A 14,134-nucleotide genomic window follows, 5' to 3' on the forward strand; every position below is an offset into this window, starting at 1 on the left:
TTTAACATTGTGTAGCTTGTAGTTAGTCTACCGTTATGTGTGATATACCAAATGAAAGGTAATTGTGTTAGGATGCTCATGAAAGTTTAATAAAATTTCTATCTGCTCTTGGTCAAAAGTTATAACATGTTGAATTCTAAATTTTACCGTTATCTAAAAATTGTGTTTACGAAAACGATTGAAACTTCGCACACATATAGCCGTGGTCATGGTCTATCATTACTCTATATACTTTATTCCTGTATCTATTAAAGAAAAAAAGATAAAAATAAAAAAATAATGAAAATCGGTTAAAAACGGTCAAAAAACGTGTTTTTTAAAAATTTTGTTTCTTCCGTTATTCAATCAAAACTCACTTAACGTTTCCAAGTTTTTGCAAAAGGCCAAAACCTACATGTCCTATAAGTTTGAGATTTTTTGAATTCTCCAAAAAAAAAAAAGCTAAAAATCAAAAATTACCCAAAAATACCCCTAAAAAAAAGGTGTTTTTCAAAAATTCATTGTTCGAAACGCAAAGTGTTGGAAAAAAAATCCGTATCAGACCCCTAATTTTTTTTCCCTCATCTTTCACCTGGCATCTTTAGAATTGTCAAAAAAAATTTTTTACCCAATATCATCATTTTGTCATAGCCCCAACACGTGAACAACGTTCAAGCAAAACGTTATAGCTTAGTTTCAAAATTTTTTAAAATTTTTTCTTAAATGAAGCTATTCTTAAATTAATCTCATCTATCTATACCAAAAAAAAATAAATTCTCTACAACTTCGCCCAAATTTCATGTTTCCGTTTTACCCCTGTTTACCCTATTAAATGACGGAATTTTTAAAAATCCTTCATTTGGATTAAGCTTTAGATTATTATCTTTCAAATAAGCTTTGTATCTCTAATAGTTTATTTTTAATTGAAATTTTTTGCCGCACTGCGAAAGTGCGAGAGTGTAACGTTAGAAAATCTCGTCACTTTTTTGTGGTGTCTGCCATGGTTCATCGATTTATTTAGACGTTATCACGTCAAAAAATCTAGGTGCTTGGTACTTATTGTGACCTCTCAACGTTATCTAGTAGCCTGGTTCTTAAGACTTAAGCTCTAAAGTATTTTATTTTACCCAGGGCCGTCTTTAACTATCCTGGGGCCCTTGGGCACACAAGAATTTTGGGGCCCTTTTGGAAAGTAAAATAAGTACAATGGTTGGCTTAAAGGCAATGGTTATGGTCAAAAAAGGGGTGCCAATATATCGTTTCATATAAAGTAAAGGGGCCAATAATTGTACCCTGTATCCGTTATAAGTTTCAGTTTGAAGAATTGGAAAAAAGAGCTCAAACGGATTGATAGATTTGCTAAAAACTCGGTACAGACGATTTCTACGTAATTTTCAAGAGCCGTTTTTTTTATTTTTTGCCTTTTTATTTTAATGTCTCTTTTTCAACGGATATCTCCAATATAAAGTTTACGAGATATTGCAATTTTCTCAAAAACGGAAAACGATTTGCTTTGAAAAAAAAAATATGTTTTGCTGCAAATAAGGCCGCATTTTTGAAAGAAGAAAAATATTTTTTGGACCGTTATTAACGGTACCTATTTGCCATAGAACCGATTTGTTAATGAAAACGACACAACCGATTTTAATGAAAATTTTTACATAAAAAGGTTTAGACTGATATTAAAACTAAGAAAACTTAAAAAAAAATTATTTTGGATTAAACAAAAAAAATAATTTTTTTTTTTTTGAAAAACAATTTTTTTAAAAGTTATTTAATGAATTTTATGTGTCAATCTTTAAATACGAGAACAATTCGCAATTCAAATTAAAACCATTGTACCATGGCGTTTTCCATTGAACCAAAACATTGATGTACCGTCGACGAGCCGGCAATAGTTTTTTTTTCCGTTTTCCAACGGAAAAAGTATTGATGTTTTTTGCCAACGAATTGATTCTTTTTCGTCTTTTAATACGAATCTACTCATATTTTTACACTGATTTTAACACGCACTACAAATTTGACAGTTTTGCAAACTTCAAACGAAATTATTTAATTTATTTAAGGAAAAAGATAATGGAAGAGAATTCGTTGTTTTTATTAATAAATAATAAATAATCTTACCTACAGTGGAAAAAAAGGTATTTTTCTTGTTTTTTGAAAATATTATTGTCTTATTTTTTTTTTGAAAATTGAATTTGGGTTTGGTGGTTTGGATTTAAATTTTTTTCCGCATACAACGCCACATATTTTGTTTTCTTTTTGAATACATATATTTTCCGTATAGGTAGAAAAAAATGTATTTGATTGTTTGGTTGCCATATAAAAAGTAAAATTTTTTGGTAGATGGTCTGACCGACAAAAATGTTTTGAGAATATAATATTCGTTCCTTCGGGGCCCCCTGAGAATGGGGACCCTGGGCACGGGCCCCGTGTGCCCTTATGGTAAAGACGGCATTGATTTTACCCAATTTCGTGCACCGTAAAACCGGCGGTACAATATATTGTGGTTTTAGGCTTGAACTAACAAGTTTTTACTATCCCGATTTTGCAATCAAAACTAGTTGTTTTATTTTAAAAATCGCGCGATTTTAACATAAAATAACATAAAATGATCACAACACCTTAAATTAAGTACACACTACACAATCAAAAGAAACTTCATTTAAATAAATTTCAACTTATATTTGGATGCATTTCAACAATTTTGTTATTTAAATAAATAAAATTTCTTTTACTTGTGAACTCAATTTAATTTATTTGTGTTGAAGGTACATATTCTGTGGGCTTTACGATGCAAAAAATCAGTTTTTCTAATTTTTTGTCTATTACTCATGATTTTTTTAAATTTATGAATTAAGCATGTATTTTTAAAAAAGCGGGATTTGACCGGATTTTGAATTGCGGGATTATAATTGATCGGAATTTTAAATAAGCGGGATTTCAGAAGACGGGATTTAAAAAATCGGTATTTTAGAAGACGGGATTTTGAAACTTTTTTTTCGGGATTTTCGATAAGCGGGATTCCGATACGCTAACCCTTAAGTAAGTATACAAGTAATCAAAGCCCTAGCAAATCACCAGATACCAAGTTTTAAGGCCTCTGATGCCACTAAGGTAATACCCTAGCGAAGAAGCTCGTAGCAACAAATTCCCAGCAAGTGCTATTTCAGGTGGCTTTTAATAAAGATCGAAACTTGAGTTATTGATGGTTATGAGCTTTTTAAATAAGGCAATTTAAAAACCCTTAAATTTTTGATTTTGGTGAAGGCTTCTTAAGAATCTTAGGTTACATTTCAAAATGTGCTCGGTAGTTATTTAAATATTTGTTCCAAAGTCTAAAACTATATGAAAGAATGAGTAGTAAAAAATACGAAATACGAGTAAATTGCCAAAACATTGTATTCCCCTGCTACCCTTCAATTTTCATATAGCAATCAAATTTAATATAATGCCACTAGCAGTCTAACAACTGTTAGAACCCCATAAAAAAACATTGAATAGGTAGCCTTACTTTAAATTACTCCAACACTCCCACAAAACACAAAAAAGTAGGAAATGTAGCCAATTATTATGTGGAAAACTCTGATGAAGAAAAAATATAATACAATTCATTTGAAGTTGTACACGCAGCACAGGTAAAGGTATACAAGACTATTGCCAACGGGCTTAAGCAAAATTAAAAGAAAGTAAAGTGTGAAACATACCCGAACCGAACCAAACGACTACGAAACAAACTAATGCAACTTCATATGCACAGAACTAAGGTGTATCTTTTTCCCTAAGAGGCGTTGACAGATGTTTTACTATACATAACGGGAAAAACTTTTTAAGTGGCAGGCTGTGTTGCTTCTACTTTATATGATGACGATGACGACACGGTGTGAGCTTGCATACATGATGCTTAGAGGCATGTTGCAAGGCCAACCTTAACTAAAGTTCTACATTTTATACAAACCTACATTATACTAAGCTTTTTTTCATTATTTCTTTTTTATGTATAAGTATGTGTGTATAGCCTTAAGCTACAGGTTGGTATTTAGCGCACAATGAAATAAAAGTCCTCGAAAAGGATATAAAATGTAGGTTCATATCCAGGTGATGATGGTTGGAGAGGAGGTAGGTAGGTGGTATAAGGTACTAATACTTCCAACGTACATGATATCCTTATACCGTTTCGTGTGGGGTAGGTTATATGATTTACGGCTCGGTATACATTATATCTGGTTGTTTTTTTGATACAAGAGGGTTTCTTCTCACCCAGAGGGTTGATAATAATGCTTCAGCTGGTATTTCAAGTGAATGTGAAGTAACAGTCTTAAAGCTGTTATGTGGCTGTGCAACACAGTTATACATGAACAAAAGCCATTTTTTTTTTGTTTTTGTTGTTTTGTTTCAAAGTAAGACTCTTGTGTGTTACTTTGAAGATGAGTAAACTCTCATCCTCAATCAACCTCAACTAAGTGGTTTTTCAAGAGCTATATGAAAATAATATAATCAACATGCAAAAAATTTACACTGTGTGTTGTCGAAATATGTATAGATGAACTTATTTTTTGAAGTAGCTACTTAGTAATTTGTTGTTGCAATTATTCTTTGTTTTGGAGAACCTTTTTTGTATAGGTAGAAAATATTTCTATTCGGTTGAAAGATTTAATTTTTTCATAGCGAACGAAACTTTATCCACCTTTTATTGAATTATTGTAAAATGCGGGATGATTTTTAACGAAAATGATAGTCGATAGTTGATAGTAAAATAAAAGGCGATTTTGCTCCATATTTTGTTGTTTTTTGATTTATTAGAAGTTTCAAGTTCGTATACAATATTATAACTTCACGGACTGGAGCGAATATTACCTAAACACTAAGAGCGAAATTCAGAGTCGTCACTCAAGTAAAATTTTGTCTTAAACACAAGATTGATTTTTTCATTTTGAAGTGTTAAATGTAAATACATTTTTATTTTTTTTGAAGTTTTGGAAAAAAATTATTTTTTAATTTAATTTTTTTAACGTTCCATTTCTTTTCTTTTTTTTTTTTTCTCTACACTAAACAAAATCTTAAATTTCCAATAAATATCAAAGATCGAGATACTTTGAACTACAAGAGCAAATACGTGCGACCCAGTCATGCATTTTATTTTTAATACATTTGTTTTCCATTAAATAAAAAATAAAATGCATACGAACTTGAATAGGGGAAGAGCCGGCATGGAGGCCAAATGTTAGTTAAATAAAATTTTTTTTTATTTTACTTGACTTTTTTGAAAAAAAACTATAAACGCAGTTTTACTGCAATTACTTTGAATATTACGTATGCAAAATTTTATCAAAATCCTTAGAGCCATTTTTGAGAAAATTGCAATAACTCCATAATGATGTACGGGAAGAGCCGACATCCGCGATTTAAAAAAATGTAAAGACCATATTTCCACTATCCGTATTTTTTGAGAAAAACTAAAAACGCAGTTATGTTAGAACTATATACAGCATTACGTGTGCTAAATTTAATCGAAATCGTTAGAGCCGTTTTCGAGAAAATTGCAATAACTCGAAAATTTTGTATGGGAGGTATACGTTCTAAGCGAGATATTAAAAAACAAAAAAAAACCAACCTTGGAAATTACGAAAAAAACATCCATACCAAATTTCAAGAAAATCCGTCCACTGGTTTAGGCTGTAGCTACTTGTACAGATGGACGCACGGACGCACCGAAGCACCAACGCACAGACCGACGGACGTCATGACGAAACCCACTTTTTTGGGCTTCTCCATCATCGTAATGTTAGTTTTGATTAAAACCTCGAATTTTTTTTTTTACACGAAACCAATACTTGCCCTATTGAGCAAGTAAAAATAATCCAATAAAAAAAAATATTTGTTGCTACCTACTGAAAAAATTTGTACTAAGAAAAAAATTTTTCATTGCAACTGAAAAATATTTGCATTAAAAAAAATTTTTTTTGGAACTACAAATATTTTGCCATAAAAAAATGTTATTTCAACTGAAAAAATATTTTCATTGAAAATAAAATTTTTTGGCAAGTAAAAATATTTTGTATTAAAATATTTGGCTCAGACCAAATAAAATTTTTTATACGAATGACAATACTTTGTATCAACTATACCTAATATGCACCTAACTGCAGTCGATTCTTAATCCCACTAAAGCAAATGGTCATTAGAACTGTGTCGAAGCAAAAAACTTTCCAATATACAGGGTGTCCCAGAAGTAATGGATCAAACGAAATATGCTAGTTGGGGAACTTAAGGGCTCTCAGAATTTGGTAACTTGTTCATCCCAAATCCTTACGGATTTCGAGTTAATGCAATTCTTGTGAAATTTCGAAAAATCCCTACTTGGCAACAGTATTTTGCTTCCTGCGCCCATTATTGATTTTTGTTTTTTAAAATTCTTTTACGAAAACATTGCCAAATATTTAGGAACAATTAATTAATCAAAATATTTTTTATTCCATACGCCATTTCGCTGCAAATTAAATAACAGTTTCAAGTTTTATAAAAAATCTATTTCTAACTTTTATTTGAGAGCAACACCGCAAAAAAAATTTGTAGGGTGTGAGAATGGTTTATTATTTTAAAAATTTGCCCTTTTATTGTAGTTTTCAAAAAAGTATAAAAGTTACCAAAGTTGCAGTTAGATCGCAAAATATTACAATTTGAACTCAACAAAACAGGGTTTTTCAGAACAAAAAAACAACCAAAAATAAACACATTTCCTCGAACTGTTATTTGTTTATTTTTCTTTGAACAAAAGCTTCTATTTTTGTTTGTATTTTTGCTCTTAAAATCCCTGTTTTGTTGAGTTCAAATTGTAATATTTTGCGATCTAACAGCAACTTTGGTAACTTTTATACTTTTTTGAAAACTACAATAACAGGGCAAATTTTTAAAATAATAAACCATTCTCACACCCTACAAATTTTTTTTGCGGTGTTGCTCTCAAATAAAAGTTAGAAATAGATTTTTTATAAAACTTGAAACTGTTAGCTAATTTGCAGCGAAATGGCGTATGGAATAAAAAATATTTTGATTAATTAATTGTTCCTAATTATTTGGCAATGTTTTCGTAAAAGAATTTTAAAAAACAAAAATCAATAATGGGCGCAGGAAGCAAAATACTGTTGCCAAGTAGGGATTTTTCGAAATTTCACAAGAATTGCATTAACTCGAAATCCGTAAGGATTTGGGATGAACAAGTTACCAGATTCTGAGAGCCCTTAAGTTCCCCAATTAGCATATTTCGTTTGATCCATTACTTTCGGGACACCCTGTATATCCTTTTTAAGTATTTTTTAGGAGAGGAATTCGTAGTTAAAAGTTTTAAATAGCTCTGCTTGCCATAAACGAATTTAAAAATGGCCGAATATTCCGCGGAATCTCTAGTTTAAATTGCTTCAAAGAGCGAGCAAGAAGAAACAAATTTTAACCATTGTTAGGCTTTTTACAAAAAATTATTTCGTACAATTTTGTATATAAAACATTGAAAAATGGACTTTTTCTCGCACTGAAATTTTGTAGCAGAAAATTGATAGGTACATTCTATCTATTGAGTTCTAAATGAAATTGACAATACTTAAAAACAAACATTTTTAATAATCCATGTTATTTGACATGAGCTAATTATACTTCACTTTGAAATTTAACAATAAACTGAAATTGTTTATTCTTATAATTTGAAACAAAAAAATAACGAAATGTTATACATGTTGTACTGCACTCTGAATAAATGGATACATTTATTTTCGCTTATATACAGGATTTAAGCTTAACATAGAACAAAAGTGGGTAACAATAGTTCTGTTCAATGAAAAAAAATCTAGGACAGAACAAAACAGACCAGCACAAGTTTGTAAATACTGTCAGAACAAGAAAGAACAGAAAAGTTCAACTTCGTATTTAGCAAGATTGACATGTTGTTTATATCAGTTGCAAAATTTGTAATTCAAAATAATTTCTTGAAATGATTTTTTACTAAAATAAATGATTTACTAGCACTTTTAAAATTCCCTTTATATTTTTTTTTGTTATTTTTCAAAATCGTTAAGAAATTCGCTTTTAAAAATCTTATTTTCTCTTATTTGTATCACAATCAAACAAACAGCTGACAATTGACACTTTTAACTCACTTGCTCTACCCCAACAATAGGAGCAGAAAAACTTGAACAAATTGTAAATTATATGAATTTTTTGTTTATCGGTTTTCGTTTTTTTTTCTATTTTTTTGTGTTTTTACTGCGAAAAAAATAATTAAAAATTGTTTTTATTTATAAAAACCACGAGCACCCGAGAATAATTCGCACAATTAAATCAAAACAAAAAGAAAAAATGACAGCTTTGCTTTCGACACTTCTCACGAGTCTGTTCTAACCTGATCTGACTCAAAAGCAAGAACAGAAAATCCTGTTCTAAACTGTTCTAGATTTGTCAATGAACAGCAAACTAGAAAAGTTCAGCACAGAAAAAATCTCAATGAACAGCAAAAAGCTGTACTTTTCTGCCTAGAACAGTCCAGCACAGCGTCAGTGAACACAACTAATAACAAGCAACTGAAGATATCTCGGACAGCAGAAGAGATGTCAGAAAGATTTAAATAGATTTAACGGTAATATTTCAAAAACGAGATGTGATCGAATAAGTCTGTCTTTGGATTCGAGTTCGGCACACCGAAACCCTTTGAAAAAGTATAGTTAAGTCTTGCCAACAAAAACCTTGCATAAATACTTGTGGTATTGAAAGGTTCTTAAAGAGCATTTTAAGGTGTTAACATATGGTGCTTAATGAAATGGTGAAAGAGGAAAAAACTTCTTTTTTGAAAGATCCCTTTCCAAACGGTCCATTAACCAACAAATTTTTGTTTTCCTTTATAAAAACTTCATCGACAGCTTCTTTAACGATGAAAAAATCCATCCCTGATAGATTGCCGTTTAGTAAACAAATACATCCCTGGAAACTATACTCTTCTGCTAAAATTAACAAAAAGACGACTATGATGATAAAGTGGAAAAGATGAAAATGAAGTTGGCATTTCAGCTTAAGTTTCATATACAAAGTGTGTTAAAGCTAAAACCATCCATGTGGAACGTTGACATTTATATGGAAGATGGTACATAACTTCAACCTTACTCAAGGGCAGGCTCTTTACACTCTTTACAGTTCCGTCCGTCCTTCCACTTGCTCTCTGTATAGGTATAAAGAAGTGTCGACAAGTGTGTTGCGTTGAGGCTATAACGCTGCTGGTTAAGTGCAAATCAATGTTCTTAAGGTGCTCTCTAGTTGTGGCTCGGTCATGCCCATATAATATTTATGTAAGTCGCCCCCAAACGCTCCAATGGAAACAACATCAACATCATCGCCTTCCTAACCTAACCTAACTAGTATATGGCTTCTCTCTGCCACATTCATAGATACCTTTACTCAAGGCTCTTCTCGCAATGAGAGACAGCAACAAATGAAAATCAACAATGTCGTTATATGAAGTCGCACTCGAACACGAAGTCGACAAAAAAGAAGAAGAAGAAGAAGAAAACAGACCAACTACAGAGGCAATGGATAGGCTTGCAAATAAATTGCCACTGGAGTCCCACGCTATACTGCACTCGAGGGTCTTTGTCAAGGCTTGGTTTGGTCGTCGTCATCAGGCAGCGTGTCGTAGGAGTCGTCTCTCATTCGTAAGGGATTCTCTCAATTTTCTAAAAATATTCTTGTTGCTTGAAAGAAAAAAAAAAGTAAACCCATTTCGCGGCCTGCTTGTTAAATGGAACAAGTTCAAACATGGGGCATGAGGGTTGTTTGAAGCAGAAGACCTTCTTCTTCCGTATAATATGCTTTCAAGATAATTTTATTTATTGATTTTTTTCTACCGCGTTTAGGGGTTAAATAGCGTAATGAGGGCAAGTGCTTAAATTGTACGTCCTATTCCCATCAGCAAACAGAGTAGAAGAAGACATTTTTTTTTTTTAATTCTAATTTTTTGTGTAGGGGGATTTACAAGCTTTTATTGTAAAAGCCTCATAATGACATCTGAGAGCTGAGATATTTAACTCCGATGGGAAAAAGGTATTGATTTTTTTTTTTTCTTTTTCATTTTCATTCTCTTTCTGTTGTGTCGTTTAGTATGAAAATTTACCTAATAGGTTCTTGTCTGGATCATAAGTATGAAGTCCTTAGGCATTGAGTTGAGTTTGTGTATGTTCTTTGGTATTGAAATGTACATAGATATAAACGAGAGTAGCTGAACACACTAATTGCCAGACTGCTGCGCTGTGTTAAGTATTCAAGAATTCCAATTGAAAATAAGCCGTAAGGGAAGATTGAAGCGGAAAATGGAAATTTGTTTACAAAATAATCATTTCTCGTTTATAACTTTGTTGTTGGGTTGTTGTTGTTGTTGTTGCTGTTGTTGGTTGGTAGGTACTTAAGGCCACAGCTTTCAATTTCAACAATTTAAAGATTTAATTATGAAATAAAATGATTTTTCAAATTACTTAAAGATTTGAAAGGGAGAACCTTGGTAATAAGTTGTTTTGGAACAATTTCTATACTTATTTATGGGATAACAGATAAGGAAAGGAAGATATCGGATGTGGTTTTCTTTGTTTTTCTGTACAGCAGATTGATGACTGGTTAATATGTCCCGAGGTGAAATTATTACTTAAAGGACTAATTAAACAAGTTTAAAAAATTACGTTTTGAAAAAAATAAAAAATTTAATAGATATATTGAAAGTTTTGTAGCATAAATTGAATTTTTTTGTATAAGGTATTTAGTGATGGACTCTATCACACCAGAGGTCTGGGTTTTAATCCCAGCTTCAACCTTGTTGTTTGGGGCTTTGGATATTTCTTCGTCTTCTGTTCTATTGAATCCCAGTTTAGATTGCAAGAGTACCATATAACTCGTTAAGAGTTTGTTTTAAAGCATGAACGCTGGTAGAACGTAGAACCCGAAAAAATGTAGTAGGTATTCAGGCTTTGACCATTCCGACAGCTAGTCTCGTAGACATAGACTTGGCTGGTTTCGATTTGGACGTAAAATTTTGTTAGATTACATTGTATGATAAAAAATAAGTAAATATGTACTGGTACTGGTACACATATACTTTTCTCGGGACCTAGTACGTTTTGTAGGCCGTGCTGAAATTAATAACACGGCTAGTATCATGTCATTTATAAACCCCTAAAATCTGGCTTTAGGAGCTAAAATTACTTTTTTTTTACTTTCAACCATTGCAAAAACTCTAGGGTCCTCTAATTTTTAGTATTTTAGAAAAAAGACGTTCAGACTGATTTTTTTCAATATTTAAAAAAAATTCATTTATTTCCAATTCCAACAAAGTAGGAGAGACCGGAGTAATAGACTTAAATTTTACGTATCTCCTTTTTTTTAACTAAGTAAGATATAAACATGAAATAAATGCGTTTTTATAAAGCATTGTTTTTGCTTTATAAAAAAAATATAAGTCTTCTAGAAACAGTTAAAAGATACTTACGTATTAGACCTTTTTTTCTAATTTTAGAGAACGACCTCAAGTTGGTCAAATTACCACAGGTAATGGCTAAATTCGCTAAGACTGTAGAATCAATTCACTACATTTATATTTTTTATATCTTCTTGGAACGGTCTTTTCGAAATTTTTTGTGTATGTCGGGAAGTCTGAAAATCGGCCATTCGACCAACATGAATTTTCATTTTTTGATCATTTTGAGCTTAAAGCCTGGTACACAGATCCGAGCTAAATTTTAGGTCCTATACAAATTATCGATAAGATGCTCAGATAAATTTTAGCTCGGCTAAATTTTTTCGACAGTTTGTATGGGAGCAAAAATGTATTTTGTTATGAGTTTGTTTTGAACAATTAAAATTCGAAATATGCTACAATTTCTCTTGATCAGTGCCTGGTACACTAAGGTTATAATTATATTTTCTTATTAATTAGGAAGCGAATGTTCTGTTTTAACCCAACGGTAGAATAAATCATGAATGCGCTAGGTATGGAATTCTTTGTTTTTTTTTTTTCATAAAAATAAAATAAATGTCGAATGATATGGAAATGCTATGACCAAATTTTAGACTTTTTCAGTTAGATTTGGGGCAGTTTAAAAATGCCATATAAAATCGTTGGCAAATTTCACACAATCTTCCGATGCGAGGAAATATTTTTATTATTAAGAGAAATAAGATCCAGCCTAACTTACGCCTTAAACTGGTGAAAAAATGGTAGTAAAGAATAGATTCAAGGTATCAGGAAGAAAACATTAATTTTACAATGCTTCTTATTTTTATAAATCTGTTTTATAAAAATTCTAGTTTTACTTTTTTTGCGGCCCATACAAATTTAGATCTCGCTGTTATGGCAACTAGTAACCATTGAGTATGAGTATGCAATGCCTATTGTAAACTCTTGGTACACGTAGTAAAATTGTAAATGTAGTAAACGAGTTGTCAAATCCATACAAAATCCTGACACATTTATCACTTTATCACCACTTATACCAGGTTTACCCAGACTCTACACCCTTTCATAAATACCCCTAATAATTTGTCGGTCCTCAAAAATCAAATTAACATAAACATTAAACATACAAAGTGTTATAAATACAAACATTCATTTGATCTTTTTCCTAAAAAATATTTGGTTAAACACGAAAGAAGAAAAAGAAAATCAAACAAACAAAATACTTACCAAGGCAAAAACTTGTTTTTTTTTCCTGATAACTATCATAATATGATAATTATCCAAACGACGCACAAAGGTGATCAAAATTATTTGTTTGTATTTTTGAATAAAACCGGTTCTTAAAAAGTGTAATAAATAAATATAAATTTAACTGACCAAATTTTACAATTTGTATTAAACAATAAGATGTTTCACTATAACAAAATTACACATACGCCACAGTGACCCGCCGCAGTTAGCTCGCAAATAAAATACCAAATTTCAAGCAAATCCGTAATCCATAATCGTATTGTTGCTTTTTATTAAAATCTCGAAATATTTTTCACCAACACTTCAGAACTTCAGAATCCTGTTTAGCAATCCAAAAAATTTACTGCAACAGATTTTTCGACTTTAAATACGATATGATTTAGATGTTGGTACTTAATTTCTTCAAAACTCTTTTTATTTTTTACCGACTTCCAAAAAGGAGGAGGTATTCAATTCGTCTGTTTTTTTTATGTTTGTTACCTCATAACTTTGGACTAAGTGAACCAATTTTGATAATTCTTTTTGTATTGGAAAGCTGGTGCCTACATTTCAATTTCGTTCAGTTATTGCCATAGGAACTATGAGGAAATCCATATAACCCATGGATCCATTGAAGTCGGTGTTGTTTTTTTTTTTTTTTTTGATAAAAATGATTACACTGGTTAACAAAATTAAACTTTTTTTTTTGTTGCCGAAACAAAAATATACTTTTCTGAAGGTTTTCGGTGTGCTGAATTCGAATCCGAAATCAAAAAAAATTAATCAGCTCCCGTTTTTGAAATATTACCGTTAGAAAATGCAGCACTTCGGACATTATTCTTTTATATATGGAAAATTGTTTGAGCATATTTAGTAACGGTTTTTATATGAACTATTTACCACCTTTTTAAATCTGTTTAAATCTTTTCGATATCTTTGGTATTTTTATAAATTTTATAACTTCATTATCTTCTTTATGATATATGAAGCCAAACCCACTGACTTCAGTTTAAGATATCTCGGGCAATACAAAAGATATTGAAAAGATTTAAACAGGTATCGAAAGATGGAAAACAGTTCTTATAGAAACCGTTACTAAATATTCTCAAAAAATGTTCCATATACAAAAGAATAAGGTCCAAAAAAAAAAAGTTTTTTTGCATTTTCTAACGGTAATATCTCAAAAACGAGTTCAGCACACCGAAAACCTTTAGCAAAGTATATTTTTGTTTCGGCAACAAAACCCTTGTAAACCATTGTTATTTACAAAATCTTATCCAAAAGTAGTCCCTCATATTCAAATTAACGTGCGAATTTTTGTCAAAATGCACAAAAACATACCGAGGGTCCCAGTTTAAAAATTCAACACTCTTAAGTAAATTTTAAATTCAGACATATGGTTAAGCCCGGTCAAATTTCACAAAATATAAGAATTGTTAATATATC

The 14,134-nt window shown here is 31.1% G+C and overlaps 1 protein-coding gene across 2 annotated transcripts in view; it reads left to right on the forward strand.

The window, feature by feature from the left end:
- The window catches only part of LOC129915851 (uncharacterized), a 337,223-nt gene that overhangs the window by 180,114 nt on the left and 142,975 nt on the right, over positions 1-14,134 (forward strand). The window lies entirely within an intron of this gene.

Source organism: Episyrphus balteatus, chromosome 3 (genome assembly GCF_945859705.1).
Source record: "Episyrphus balteatus chromosome 3, idEpiBalt1.1, whole genome shotgun sequence".
In the NCBI taxonomy this organism is placed as follows: domain Eukaryota; kingdom Metazoa; phylum Arthropoda; class Insecta; order Diptera; family Syrphidae; genus Episyrphus; species Episyrphus balteatus.